The sequence below is a fragment of the Acanthochromis polyacanthus genome, chromosome 11 (genome assembly GCF_021347895.1).
Source record: "Acanthochromis polyacanthus isolate Apoly-LR-REF ecotype Palm Island chromosome 11, KAUST_Apoly_ChrSc, whole genome shotgun sequence".
Classification (NCBI taxonomy): Eukaryota; Metazoa; Chordata; class Actinopteri; family Pomacentridae; genus Acanthochromis; species Acanthochromis polyacanthus.
The window spans coordinates 12,994,245-13,008,412 of record NC_067123.1 but is presented as its reverse complement, the minus strand read 5'-3'; the positions used below and the strand labels follow the sequence as shown (position 1 = coordinate 13,008,412).

General features: G+C 39.2%; 1 protein-coding gene across 4 annotated transcripts in view; it reads right to left on the bottom strand.

Moving 5' to 3' along the window:
- The window catches only part of LOC110966087 (zinc fingers and homeoboxes protein 2-like), a 221,363-nt gene that overhangs the window by 47,057 nt on the left and 160,138 nt on the right, over window positions 1-14,168 (bottom strand). The window lies entirely within an intron of this gene.

The following is a 14,168-nucleotide window of genomic DNA, read 5'->3' as shown; positions in this document are numbered from 1 at the left end:
AAGGAGGCTAATGAGGAGGCTTAATAACAAAACAAACATAATTTGAGATTATGGATTGTGGCAATTGGCATATGAATCAGCCCATTGTACAGCCTAAATTGCTGTAAATTAAGTCCAGTTTCAGTTCTTTGCAAACTCAGACACGTGCATTAGTTTAGTTTACAATGAATCTGGCGGAGTTCGGTAAAGTTGGAAAGATATTCACAGATTCGGACTTCCGGCATCAATAACTCATGAGATATATGTTGTCAAAACATGAACGATGCCTCTTTCAAATCGTTGTAAGGTAGACAATGTGCTACAAGGCCAATTTTATCAAAAGTCGCTGTATTTCAAGCTACAGAAATAACATTGGCGTCTATGAGCAGCCAGCGGTGCGACGAGTGAACAGGGACCGTCTGCAAATAGCAAAACCGCTGCAACAGCGAAAAGAGACACTACACATATATTCAATAACTTCACTGTAGAGCCACCAAAATCACTGGAGCCATGAATGGGCTCTTGCTGGTCATACTACAACTCTTGCTTTGGCGCTAAATCAAAAATCTGAATTTTAAGGAATTTTTATGTTTTGTATGATTATTTTATGAGTATTAAAATGGCACTTTTCTTCATGTATGTGGTATATTTATATAACACACAGGGAAAATGGCATAAGGGCATAGTGTACTTGCTGTGACCTGTGCTGGTCAGACCGTCAGGTTTATTACCTCCAAGTATTGTCTGTACAGTCCTTAACTAGAAAAATATTACTCTCAATTTAACATTATGGTATAAATGAATCAATTGACACTGAAACTTTGCAATAAAGTGTCTTATCGTCTTTCTTCTCAATCATCAGTACTTGAGGTGACAGTCTAAACAGTTTGTTTGGTATATTGGTGTTATCTGATACTCTCTTTGGTAAGGATTGTAAATTCCATTACTATACAGAATTATGTGTTTGGACAAACAAGTATATTATGCCCTTATGCCATTTTTCCTGTGTGTTATATAAAATATACCACATACATCAAGAAAAGTGCCATTTTAATACTCATAAAATAATCATACAAAACATAAAAATTCCTTAAAATTCAGATTTTTAATTTAGCACCAAACAAAGAGTTGTAGTATGACCAGCAGGAGACAATTGATGGCTCCAGTGATTTTGGTGACTGTACAGTGTGTAAGAGTGAAGTTACTGAATTTTAATACTCATAAAATAATCATAAAAAATCCTTAAAATTCAATTTTTCATTTAGCACCAAACAAAGAGTTGTAGTATGACCAGCCGCAGCCGATTCATGGCTCCAGTGATTTTAGTGGCTCTACAGGGTACAAGAGTAAAGTTATTGAATAAATGTGTAGTGTCTCTTTTCGCTGTTGCAGCGGTTTTGCTATTTGCAGACGGTCCCTGTTCACTCGTTGCACCGCCGGCTGCTCATAGACGCCAATGTTATTTCTGTAGCTTGAAATACAGCGACTTTTGATAAAATTGGCCTTGTAGCACATTGTCTACCTTACAACGATTTGAAAGAGGCATCGTTCATGTTTTGACAACATATATCTCATGAGTTATTGATGCCGGAAGTCCGAATCTGTGAATATCTTTCCAACTTTACCGAACACCGCCAGATTCATTGCAAACTAAACTAATGCACCTGTCTGAGTTTGCAAAGAACTAAAACTGGACTTAATTTACAGCAATTTAGGCTGTACAATGGGCTGATTCATACGCCAATTGCCACGATTCATAATCTCAAATTATGTTTGTTTTGTTATTAAGCCTCCTCATTAGCCTCCTTGCATTAGAAGGCTAATGTGTCACCGGCCCGGCTCGTTAGCGTGCAAGCTAAGCAGTACCGTCTTTTGTCCATAAACTGTATATCAATTAAAACAGTACAGTTTCATGAAATAAATAAATTACAAGAAGTTGGATGTGTTATTTACTTGACCTGTGAGGCGTCACCTGCCCCGGTAGGTCCACCGGGTCCACCCGGCGTCTACTCTTTATAAATGGCGCATGCGCGTTTGGAGCAATCGGTGTTCGATTACCTTCCCCTGTGACCTATGTGACGTCATTCCAGTATTTTTCTACTCGTACCCATAAACTTGAATTTGTCCTCACAGGGGAGACTTCGTAGTCGTAGAAATTAGAGTTGCACTCACAACTTTTAGGTTCATACTCGTAAAAACAATCCTAACCCTTAATTTATCAAACTCATGCATATGACAGCAGAATTTTGTGTACAAATTTTTTATTAACATACAAATGTTTAACATTACGAATACGAATGGTTAGAATTGTGGATGAATACTTTTGACAGTAATCTTATTCCATACCTTTAATACGAGATCTTTCATTCTCTCATAATGTTAAAGAACGTCCCCTTTGGAGGTTGGACAATACTTTATTGTCCGACCAAAAATTTTGTGAATTAATATCTACAAAAATTGACGAATTTATTGAGTTGAATAAGAAAGATGATATTTCACCAAGTCTGCTTTGGGAAACACGTAAGGTTGTAATCAGAGGGGAGATTATAGCTTACTCAGCTAAAACTAACAAGATGAGAGGAAAAAAAACAGGATGAGCTAATCAAGTCCATACGCATAGTGGATGCACAATATTCTATCTCTCCTTCCCCTGACCTTTATAAAAAAAAAGCTTGACCTTCAAACTCAGTATGACTTATTATCAACTCAAAAGACAGAGCAGCTCTTGCAAAAATCCCGTGGTTTTGTTTATGAGCATGGTGAGAAAGCAGGTCGTCTTTTAGCACATCAACTTAAATATCAATCAGCTGCTCAGCAAATTTCACAAATAAGAAAACCAAACGGAGAATTAACCATAGAACCTAAAGAAATAAATGAAATATTCACATCATTTTATTCAATGTTTTACAAATTTGAAACAACAAATGACTATATTGAAATGGATAACTTTTTTAACAACCTGCAGTGCCCCACAATAAATTCAGCACACCAGACAGAGACTGAACTCCCTTTACAGGAAAAAGAAATCAGAAAAGCAATAACAGCAATGCAAAGTGGCAAGGCACCTGGCCCAGACGGCTACTCTGCCGAGTTTTATAAAACATTTTCCAACAAACTTTCAAAAATTTTATTGGACATGTTTAATGATTCATTGTTGCATGGCTCACTCCCCCAAACACTGACTGAAGCATCCATTATTCTCCTACTTAAACCAGGTAAAGATAGTTCAGAGTGTGCTTCATATCGACCTATTTCTTTATTGAATAATGATGTGAAGATTTTGGCCAAAGCCCTCACTTTGAGATTAGAACCCACAATGGATGATGTGATTTCTGCTGAACAAACGGGTTTTATCACAAAAAGACATTCATTTACAAACATTCGTCGGCTCTTAAATATAATCTATTCTCCTGCGTCCAGTGAGTCTCCAGAAGTGGTTATTTCGCTGGACGCAGAGAAAGCCTTTGACAGAGTGGAGTGGGAGTTTTTATTTACATGTTTAAAGAAATTTGGTTATGGTCCTAATTTCACTTCTTGGATAAAACTTTTATATACCTCTCCAAAAGCCTCCGTAGTCACAGATAATAAACGATCTTGTCTCTTCCAGCTTTTTAGGGGGACCCGTCAGGGATGTCCAATCAGGCCGCTGTTGTTCGCTTTAGCCATAGAGCCCTTATCTATTGCACTTAGGTCATCAACATCAATCAGTGGAATTCAAAGAGGAGGGGTAGAGCACCGTTTATCTTTATACGCAGATGATTTGTTACTTTATGTAACTGATCCTATCAAAAGTGTTCCATGTATTATTGATTTGGTATATTCTCCGGCTATAAGATAAACTTTAGCAAAAGCGTATACTTTCCTCTTAATGACCCGGCTCTCCATATAAAGGAAGATAATTTCCCTTTCCAAATGTCTAAAGCCGGCTTTAAATATTTAGGCATTAAAATCACCAGAGATTTTCAGACCCTGTATCATGAAAATTTGTTGTCACTGTATGAAAAAGTTAAAGAAGATCTAAAGAAATGGAAAACACTTAATTTGACTTTGGCAGGAAAAATTAATTGCATTAAAATGAACGTGCTTCCAAAATTTCTGTATGTGTTTCAATGTGTCCCCCTATATTTGCCCAAATCTTTTTTTTAAATTGATTGATAGGGCTTTCGTCTCCTTTTTATGGAACGGTAAAAACCCTAGACTTTGGCTAGAACTACAGCAGAGGCCAAGAACTCAAGGTGGTTTGGCCTTGCCAAATCTTTGTCATTATTATTGGGCTGCAAATGTCCAAAAGATCCTGTATTGGCTGCACACTCCAGATGTGGGTTGGTGTCAGCTCGAAGCTACATCTTGTATCTCAACATCACTTCCAGCACTGGTTACCTCCAGCCTTCCCCTCTCAATTTCACAACTGACAAAAAACCCAGTTGTTTACAATACCCTCCGAATATAGATTCAATGTAGGAAACATTTTGGGTTCCATCAGTTTCTTAAAATAAGTCGTATTTGCAAAAACCATCTCTTTCCCCCTGCTGCATTAGATCCCACATTTTCAATGTGGCAAAGACATGGTATTTCTAAATTTAAAGACATGTACATTAATGGTGTATTTGCTAGTTTTGAAGATCTCTCACGTAAATTTCGTCTCCCCCAATCCAGTTCATTCCGCTACTTTCAAATTCAGCACTTTTTTCAGCATCACAACCCCAACTTTCCAAACATCCCGTCTACCCCAGGTCTTGATATCATACTGCAACTCTCTGCTACTTCAAAATGTCTGACCTCCAAGATATGCTCTTATATTGCTTCCATTAAAAATGTGTCCCTTCAAAAAATTAAGGCAGACTGGGAGAGGGAATTAGGAGAGGTCATAGAAGAAGATATCTGGAGGTGTGCTCTACAAAGAGTAAATGACAGTACTTCTTGTGCCAGACTGAATATCATACAGTTTAAGGTTCTCCATCGGGTTCATCTCTCCAAAGAAAAACTTGCTAAAATATACCCCCAATTAAGTAATAGATGTGACAGATGTAATTACAGCCCTGCCAATTTAACTCATATGTTTTGGTCATGCCCTGCTCTGGTAACCTTTTGGACAGGGATCTTTAAAATGCTGTCAGGGGCACTTGGAGTTAACCTCCCGACTGATGCCACAGCAGCTTTATTTGGTATTATAGAAAAACAACACTCTGATCTAAGGAAGAGACACAAAAAAATTATTGCCTTTACAACACTGCTTGCACGCAGAAGAATATTACTACACTGGAAATCACCAAATCCACCCAAATTATCGACATGGTTGAGCAACTTGATGAATTTTATTCAACTAGAAAAGATAAAATATTCGCTAAGAGGAAATAAGAGTAAATTTCATTTAATATGGGACCCAATTCTAACATACCTAGGTGGACTAGATGTCTTACCTGACAGCATTTAGTTGGCTCCTTTTGTTAGGGGTACCTGTCTTACACTAATCCCAGTCCATCTCAACATTCTATTCTATCTCTGTATACCTGTTTCTTCTCCTAAATGTTGCTACCACTTCCAAAATATTTTGTGTACTATTTTTTTCTATTTACTTATTACTTTCCTCTTCTTCTTGTTACACTCACTTCAATTGTATTATCTTGTACTAACTGGTTCCTAAGTTGACTATAGTACGGCCTTTTTCAAAATCTATTTATTTATTTATTTATTTATTTTTGTTGTTATTTTTCTTCTTTCCCTTGCATTTCACCCTCACATGATAAAATTGCTATTGTATGTACATGTCTTGTTTTATAACCTTATTCTTTATTATATATGTATACTTGGCACACTTAACAGTTACATCCTACACGTGTTTGCATATATAAAAATAAGGTATAGTGTATCCTCACCTGGAAAATGCTTTGTTATTGTTATCCATGCCATGCCAACCCTTATACATGGAGTCATGTGTCGTATGTTTTGTTTTTTGTTTTTTGTTTTTTTTTTGGGGGGGGGGGTGTTCCTTGTTCCATTATAAAAAAAAAGTGGAAATATGTATTGTAAGCATCTTGTCACTATGTGCGTGTATATTTCCAAATAAAAATTAAAGTGCAAAAAAAAAAAAAAATTACTGATTTGTTAGCACACAGGCACACACAAACATTCTCTAACACACACACACACACACTGTATGAATATCTATGAAGAGACACACAAATATGCCGATTCTCACGCATACGAAATCCCCGTGACCTCCAGCTGTCACGCTGGACGAATGCAGACACACACACTCAGTCACACAAATGCCCATCGGCTCCACATGGCCATGATTTAGCAATGCAGTGTGCAAGCTCTCACACAGACCTACACACACACACACACACACACACACACACACACACACACACACACACACTCACACTACAGACACATGCACACCTGACATTCTATCAATTCTCCCTCAGCAAACTGTCTGCCCCCTGCGACCATGAAATATGAATGAAACACAATTAGCAGCTTTAAAGAACTTCATCAAGGCCAAGGCCTCCGTCCAAACACACACACATACATACACACACACACCTTTGTGAACTCTGTCAGACAAGAAAATAAATAATAAAAAAAAACAACAACATTGTCCTTGGACTGAGCGACCAATCACAAACATGTCAGGGTGATGGGTAAATAATCACACCTCGCGACAGTTGTGCGTTTATTTTAATTTTTTGAATAAAAAAAGAAAAACACGACAATAAAAACTTTATCGTCGCCTCTTAAATTCGAGTTTTGTGCCTCGGATCACGCCGCTTTGCCCTCGTGAGTCCCCTGCTGCCATCCCTCCATCCTAAAATTTAATGGATGCAGTGACTCATTAAAAAGTGAAAGGGGTGGGGTGGGGGTGGAGGAGGGTGGAGGGGGGCAAAAAAATTAGGAGGGAGATAGAGACGGAGCGAGCGGTGCTTCATTTCCATGGCGTCACCATGGCAACAGCAGCGCAGGAGAGATGGTGAGGTGCCCTTCTGCCGTCGCAGCGCCTCTCCGCCGAATATTAACCAGGCCTGTACGCTCAGGTGCTAATTAGGAGAGGAGGAGGGGGAGTGAGGAGGAGGGAGGTCAGGAGGAAGGAGGAGGATGAGGGCGAGATGAGAGGTCAGGAGGCTAGGGGAGCAGGAGGAGGAGGAAGAAATGACATAGGAGAGAGGTGGAGGGAGGAGGTCAGGAGAGAGCAAAGGGATGAAGAGGAGCAGGACGAAGAGGGGAGAGAAGGGAGGGAGGAGAGGAGGGTCAGGAAATAAGAAGCAGGAGGTCGGAGGATGAAAGAAGAGGAGGCGGAGAGAAGGTAAAAGGGGGTGAAGGAAGGAGGAGAGGTGAAGGAGGTCACAGAGGGGGAGAAGGGGGAGTGTTAAAAGAGAGATAAGAAAAATTGAGGTGAGGGAAGAGATGATGAGATTAGGAAGGAGAGACAAGAAAAAGATAAAGAGAAAATAAGAGAAAGAGAAAGAAGAGAGGGAGGAGATGAGGTGAAAAAAGGAGACAAGGTGAAAGGAGAGGAAGGAGATAAGGAGGAATGGAAGGAGACAGACACATAAGAGGAGAAGAAGAAAGGTGGAAAAGATGTAAATAAGGTAGAAGACGAGGCAGAAGATAAAGAGATAGGATAAAGATAAAGAGGGGAGAAGATGAAGGACAAAGGAGGACAAGTAGGAGATGAGGACATAGGAGAAGAATGACAAGAGACTAGGGAAAGAAATAAGGAGAAAGGAGGGGAGGAAAAGTTGAAGGAGTTAGGGAAAACAAGAAGATGAGAGAAAAGGGAGAACAGGAAAAAGGAAATGAGAAGATATGAGGAGAGGACAGAAAATAAAGAGAAAGGAGGGAAGACTGGAGATAAGGAGGGGTAAGATATGAGGAAGGATATAAGGAGGAGAGGAAGAACATAAGGAAACAAGGAAGAACGAAAGGAGACAAGGAGGTAAGATGAGAAGAAGATTTGAAGGATATAAAGAGGAGAGGAAGGAGATAAGGATATAAGGAGAGAATGAAGGAGATACGGACATCAGAAGGCGAGGAAGGAATGTAGGATGAGAGGAAGAAGAAAGGAGGAGACGAAGGAGATACAAAAGAGAGAAAGGAGATGAGGAAAAAGAGCAGAGTGAGAACATAAGGAAGTGTGGAAGGAATTAAAGAAACAAGACAAGGACAGATTAGGAGAAGAGAGAGAGAAATGAGGAGATAGGAAGAGAAGGATGAAGGTTAGGAGGTTCGAGAAAAGAAAGGAGGTTAGGAGACAGGAGGCGAGAATGGAGATAGGAAGAAAGATGAAGAGGAAGGAGATAAAGATGTAAGGACATGAATGAGGAGACAAAGAAGTAGATAAGAGGACGGTGATAAGGAGGACAGGAAAAACAAACAAGGAGGAGCAAAAGGAGAAAATGAGAAAGGAGAGAAGGAAGGAGATAAGGACATAAGGAGGCAAGGAAGGAGACAAGAAGGTAGGATGAGAGGAAGGATTGAAGGATATAAAGAGGAAAGGAAGGAGATAAGGAGATAAGGAGGGGGAGAAAGAGATAAGGACATAAGGAGGCGAGATAAGGTGGTTGGATGAGAAGGAGAAAGGAGGAGATGAAGGAAATATGAAGATGAGGAAAAAGGAGCAGAGGAAAGAGCTAAGGAAGTGAGGAAGAACATAAGGATACAAGGAGGAAAGAAAGGATATATGGAGGAGAGAAGGGAGATAAGGATATGAGGAGGAGAGAAAGGAGATAAGGATATAAGGAGAGAGAAGAGATAAGGGTGTAAGGAGGTGAGGAAAGAGATAAGAAGGTAGGATGAGATGAAGGAGATACAAAGGAGAGGATTGATATGAGGAAAAAGAAGCAGAGGAAAGAGATAAGGAAGTGAGGAAAGGAGAAGAGGAAGGAAATGAGGAGGAGAGGAAGGAGATAAGGAGAAAGGAGAGGAGATAAGGAGGAGAGGAAGGAGATGAGGAGGTAAGGAGATATGGACGTCTAACTGTGGAGTTTGACGTTTGCTCGGCCTGTCAGTTTGATCAGTTCTGCACTGAGAGGTCAACGGGGGACAGAGGAGGTGAAAAAGGGAGAAAACAAAGGAGGGGACGAAGATTAAAGGGAGAGAGGGAGTTGCAGATGAAACGAGTGGCTTCCAGAGGTATGAGGGTTGAGAGGAGGCGAGACAGAGGAGGTGTAGAAAGCCAGGTCAATAAAACATGCATGAGACCGTCGCTCTGTGTACATCTCACTCTCATTTGCATGTTTATCCTGCTGCAGCTGCTTCACGTGTCCTTGTCTATACGTCCTGGTTTGCCTCTCGTGCACATGCGCGTCCTCGTGTCACGTGTACATATTAGTGCACGGGCGTCTCTATATGTGTGTGTCTTCACGTGTGCACGACGTCCTCAGATCACACGTGTCCATCCAGCCATGAGCTGCTATGAGCCTGGGAGACTGGCTGCTCCGACACACACTTATATTCTCTTGTATATAGGTCATCGCAGCCCGTTCATGCTAACAGCCGCCACCGAGCCTCGCAGCTTCCTCTACACATCAGTGAACCACAGACGGCATGATTAGAAAGATTGGAAAACGGTGCATTAAAAGGTCCAGAAAAGTTTGAAGGAGGTGGGGCAGCATACATGTGAAACAATAATCTGTTCTCCAACAATAGAGACCAGAAATGATCCACAGGTTATGGTGGGAAATATTGTTATGTTTACAACTTTTGTGAGTTCATCAGAAAATTTAAGACGGCAGCTGTATGTCGTGTTGTCCAGCTGTTTCTTATTGGTGTCGAAATGCTCTGAACTACAAGTACTTTCTGGGTGATTTTTGCTGCAAGTCCTGCACCTCTGGAAGCAGCAGCTACGCAGATCTTAAAAAAAGGTATTTGCAGCAAAACAGAGTTTCGGTGTAACAAATCACTACAAAAATGCTTCATTTATGGGATTATTTATGTTAAGAAAATTAAAAAAAACCTTGAATCAACATGTCCAACAATTTTCCAAGTGTCAACGAGTGCTACTAGTACTGGATTGTACTGCTTGTCTCCTATCTCATCTGTGTAAACACAGCCTGCAGTTCAATTGAAAATAATATTTTTTGTTACATAACTGTTGGTCACAGCTGAGTTGCTTATGGCTTAACAGTTGCACTGAAGAGAGCAGAATTTTTTTAGTTTTTCACAGAATTTGTTAAATAGGTTAACATTTTGATTTGGTTAAATTTTACGATAGAAGAAGTAGAAAGAATTCAAAAATTATTTTTCTGTAGTGTAACAGGTATAATGCCATAAATCTGAAAAAAATAGTTTGATTTCTTTTGTTGTTTATGTAAAAAAATGTCAGAAAAACCTCAAATCAATGTGTTCATCATTTTTCCAAGTGTCAAGAGGTATTGCCATTGCTGAATTTCACTTGATTTTACTGCTTGTCTTCTATCTCGTCTGTGCAAACACAGCTTGCAGTTCAATCGAAAAAAATCACAGAAATTTTGCTACATAGCTGTTGGTTGCAACAGAACCAGTCATGGCTTAACAGTTGCTGTGAGAAGAACAGAGTTTACAGTTTTTCACAGAATTTGTTGAATAGTTTTAAGCTTAGATTTGGTTCGGTTTAATAAAGGTAGACAGAACTTGGAAATTTCTTTGCTGCAATATGACACAATTACAATGCCATAAAACAGAAACAAAATCCAAATTATTTGATCATTTATCTTACCAAAGAAGAAAAAGACTAATCAACATGTCTAACATTTTTCCAGGTGTTACTAGTACTATCAAAAATAGCGACGATAGGTAGTTTACTTATTGATCTGCAAACATGGGCTGCAGTTCAATCGAAAAATCGCTGAATTTTTGCTACTTCACTGTTGGTCACAGCTGAGTCACTCAAATCTTTATAGTTGCACTGAGGTTCACATAATTTTCTTTGTGAAAACTGTTCATTGCTAGTAAATGTTTAAATATGACAGATTTTGAATAAATATTACAAGTTCAAGCTAAGTTTTCTGATTAAAGAAGTAGAGAGAACTTGGAAGTTTCTTCTCTGCTGCATGAAGCAGCTATGATACTATAAATCATAAATTTGAAGGAAGCGTTAGAGTGAGCGCTATCACTAATCCTGGAACTTTCTCATTTGGTCACTTATCTTTTTATAAATGTCGACTACTGCACATAGATTTGTAGTTTGTCTCAGCTGTTTTGTTGCCACTTCTTGTATTTTGTAGCTGAATTTAGTTCATAAATATGATTACTTTCAAGAACTGCCATATAAGTTTATACAGTCCCTCCAGGAATTTGCGATGTTGCGATCGCGTGAATTCGTGCGAAATCAACCAATCTCCGCTAATTTTGCACGGCCTTGCTATTTTGTCCAATCACCGCAACGTTCCCGCAATTTTGGCCCGCCTCCCGTGAGTTCAACCAATCATAGCAGCTCCCAGCGCAAACGTAATGCACGTACGTCACCGAATTCACTTCCTTGTTTATGGTTTGAAGATGCAGACGTGTGCGATACTAATGTCTCTCATTTAACAACAAAAATTACTGCTGAAGACCATGATAAACAATTAATTCACTGATGTTCTTCACCAAAGCGGAGCTAAACTGTTTTACAACAGTGCAATATTGTGGTGGAATACAAAAAAAAAATCATCGATTGATACACACTTTTTTTTAACATGAAACATATTAGAACGGCTGAAATGAGCGGAGAACAGACCACATAAATCACCATGATGGAAGCTGTTGCATCCAGATCCTTTAGAGCACTGAAAGAATGAAGGTAAATTAGATTAATTATTCCACCGAGTTATCTGTCGATCAGCGTGTGTGAATCCTTCCTCTGTTACCCACATCACTCAAAAACCGACTCAGGGATTTGAATGAAAATTTAACGGTCGGTCAGAAATGACACAAGGACCAAATGATTAGACTTCGGCAGTGGTACGGCTTAAAGTTTGGATCAACGGATTTGTTAAGGATTTCCCATTGAGGTAGCGGCACAGCATCTGATAGCGGCACGGTAACCATGGCAACAAGTGAACGCTACCTCAGCAGCCTGCTGACGATCACATGATTGTGATCCTACAACAAATCTACCACAGTGGACGTATCGGAAACGGCACAAGGAACAACTGATTAAATTGTGGGGGTGTTTCTGAGTCCTATCAATTCCTGTCGCCCCCTGCATAGTTAGGTCACGCCATATTAAACCAGTATCTGGCTGCTGCTAATTTCCCACCATGGTGCGCCAGCTTTTGTGGAAATGGGTCGGAACGTTAAATAATTAATTTTGGAATAAATATTGTCAATTACAGTGTTGAAACATGTTCTAAAAGCTGGAAAAAATGCAGCTTTTTAGCAATTGTCACTGTCTCCCGCAATTTTATCACAACAAATAAGCTTAAAACATCACAACTTTTATCGCAATTTTTTAGAAAAGCTGCCGCAAATTCAGGCATTTTCGGCCGCAACAATCACGAAAAACGCCCTCGAAATCCCGGAGGGACTGTTTATATGACCTTAGTTAGTGCCTGACAATGCTACTAACTGGCAGCAGCTTCTTCGCTAACGGCAGTACAACAGGTGAAACTGATCTTGCATAGTCAGAACATTCTCTAGTGCTGTGTAGAATGGTCTGGCTGGGTTAGTATTACTTAGTACTGTACTGGCATTTCTTTAAAGCAATCACAATAATCTCGAGTGTTGCTAAGAACAAGGCGTGGCAATGACATTGACGACACTAAATATTGATTGTTTTGGTGAATAAAATGGCTAATTCACAGAACAGAAACAGCATTTTTTTGACGTGGGAGGTTACTTTAGCGTACTGAAGGGGATTGTGAAAATGTTAACAATTAGATTGCAGAAGGGAAAGACAACGGCATGTAAAATAAGTTGCTAATGACGGGCTTATATCCATAGTCTAGATCCGGTGAGTCAGACAACACAGATAAGAACACACAATATGAATAAGGTCATAAAGTTTCACCTTCCCGTTTCCAGTGAACTGTATGAACACCAGAGCTTCACTCAGTCAGAGCAACCACAGCTAAGAATGTATCCACTCAATCTCCTGTAAGGCGCTTTGGATAAAAAGGTTCCACCAAATGGCATATTTTAATGGCAAGTTAAATCCTTTATGGGGATTTAGTGAAAGGACTTAAAACTTTCTATTTAAAAAAAAATCATATTTTATTTTTGGGCTCTTTTATAGGATAAGCTTAGCCATAGGCAGCCTGCAGTTTATTCTAATGGTAAAGTACATTCTGGAGGTATTTCCGTCATTTTTGTTGTATTATATAACAGCCATGATTATGAGCAGTGAGGGAAATTTCAGCTTCTTCATCTGTATTGTAAAACACCAGCACGTGTTGTCTTAGATGTTGTCTGGCAGCAGTTCAAACTGTCACAATATTGAGTTCTTGTGACATCTGAAACCAACAATCACGACTGTTAACTGTCGCCTCAATATCTTATTGCACAAACAGAATTTCACCATTACTCTGAAGCTGTCTTTATGAGCTATAATCCCTGAGTTATACCTCACAGACATATTTTTTTCTTCTATAGATTACTCTCAGTGCTGAATTCTCCTTCTTTATCTGTATAATATGGCTCTATATACATGCATTGGTTCCTGCTGCAGATCAACAGCAGCTTTCTGCAAAAGTTAGTTTATCTATTTGCTTTTATTTTATAAAGCAAGTTTCTTCAAAGTTAGAAACCTATTCAGCAAAGGAGAACCCAGGGGCTATCACGGTCTTTTCCTACATGTTTACAAGCTTAAAGTGTTTCCTAAAACTTAAGATGACTTTAAAGAAAACTGAAAGGAGGTTTTAAAAAAAAAAATCTCTTTTTTAGAAACACTATTAAAGTCCTTCTAATTGTAAACTGTCTCCTCTGTTGTTAATTGCTCACTCTTTCTTTGAAAATCGTGCCAATGTCAAAAACTGTGCCAGTGTCTACAGAGACGGGCATATTGAAAAACTTAAAAGGAAAAAAAAGGTTCTGCACACTGTGTTGAATCTACAACTAGGATATTTTCAATCTCACCATTACGACCAACAGCAACCCATTCTGATATTGTCAACTGAGATAAGTCCTGTAGCCTTTAAAGTCCCATATGGTGAAAACCTAATTTTATTAAGCTTTGTATGTTTTAAAAAACTCAAACATGTAAAAAACAAACAAAAAGAAACTGTGAA